The 976-nt window shown below is 28.3% G+C and overlaps 1 protein-coding gene across 1 annotated transcript in view; it reads left to right on the top strand.

Annotated features, from left to right (window-relative positions):
- gcsha (glycine cleavage system protein H (aminomethyl carrier), a) overlaps positions 1-976 on the top strand; it is a 4,757-nt gene that overhangs the window by 2,722 nt on the left and 1,059 nt on the right. The window lies entirely within an intron of this gene.

The raw sequence follows: 976 nt of genomic DNA, 5'->3' as shown, positions 1-976 counted from the left end.
CAAGTTTGTTTCAATCAAATCTCGTGCATTTATATATTACTATCCAATTTATTGATAATATTGATCATTAAAAATAAATATTGTTTGGTTGCGGCAAACAGATTCATAAACAAAAAGTGGAGTTTTAAAGGACTAATCCATATGTAAATTCTCAGATGTAAGGTTTGCATATTGAAAGTAAAAATGTTTTTATTTAGGATTCTTTTAAACTACCTGATGATATATAAAATGTTGACTTATTTTGTGAACTCCACTTTTTCAGATGAGTTCGGAGCTCTAGAAAGTGTCAAGGCAGCCAGTGAGCTTTATTCCCCATTGACGGGAGAAGTTGTAGAAGTTAATTCACTGCTGGCGGATAACCCTGGTTTGGTAAACAAATCTTGCTATAAAGATGGTAAGTTTCCCATTTCTTTTTTATACTATCCATGTTGCTGACTTTCTTCTGTAAATAAAATATCTGATGGTTTAAGTATTTCTAAACAAGAGTAACCTGTTACTGAAAAACTTTGTTAAAAAATACTTTACACAGTTTGCTCAACAATTATTTATTGTACAGATATTTGATTTATGTACTAAGATTGTTTTTTAGAGGTAAACCACTGAAAAAGTGTTATGCCTGTATGCATAAATTCTGTAATTTTATTTAAACACACATCAGTCCTCACATATATTAGCTATTTTGGTCTGTGATTTCATTTAAGAAAAAAAACGTTTGAACACATTTAAAATGACACCAAAAATATCACAAATACAGAATAAACTCATCCAAATGGGTACTTTTTTAAGTTATTCAAAACCTTACAAGGAAAAGTTACCAAAGCAATATTTTGAACTTTGTGTATTTTTCTCAAAAGTTTAATTAAACAGATTTACTACACATATGTTAAAATATATATATTAAAATGTATTAGGCAATGTTAGAAATCTATGAAGTAGAAATGAAAGTGGAATAAAACCACCATTATGAATAGTTTTT

This window comes from Oryzias melastigma, linkage group LG6, assembly GCF_002922805.2.
Source record: "Oryzias melastigma strain HK-1 linkage group LG6, ASM292280v2, whole genome shotgun sequence".
NCBI lineage: Eukaryota > Metazoa > Chordata > Actinopteri > Beloniformes > Adrianichthyidae > Oryzias > Oryzias melastigma.
This window is presented reverse-complemented; position numbering and strand designations above follow the sequence as displayed.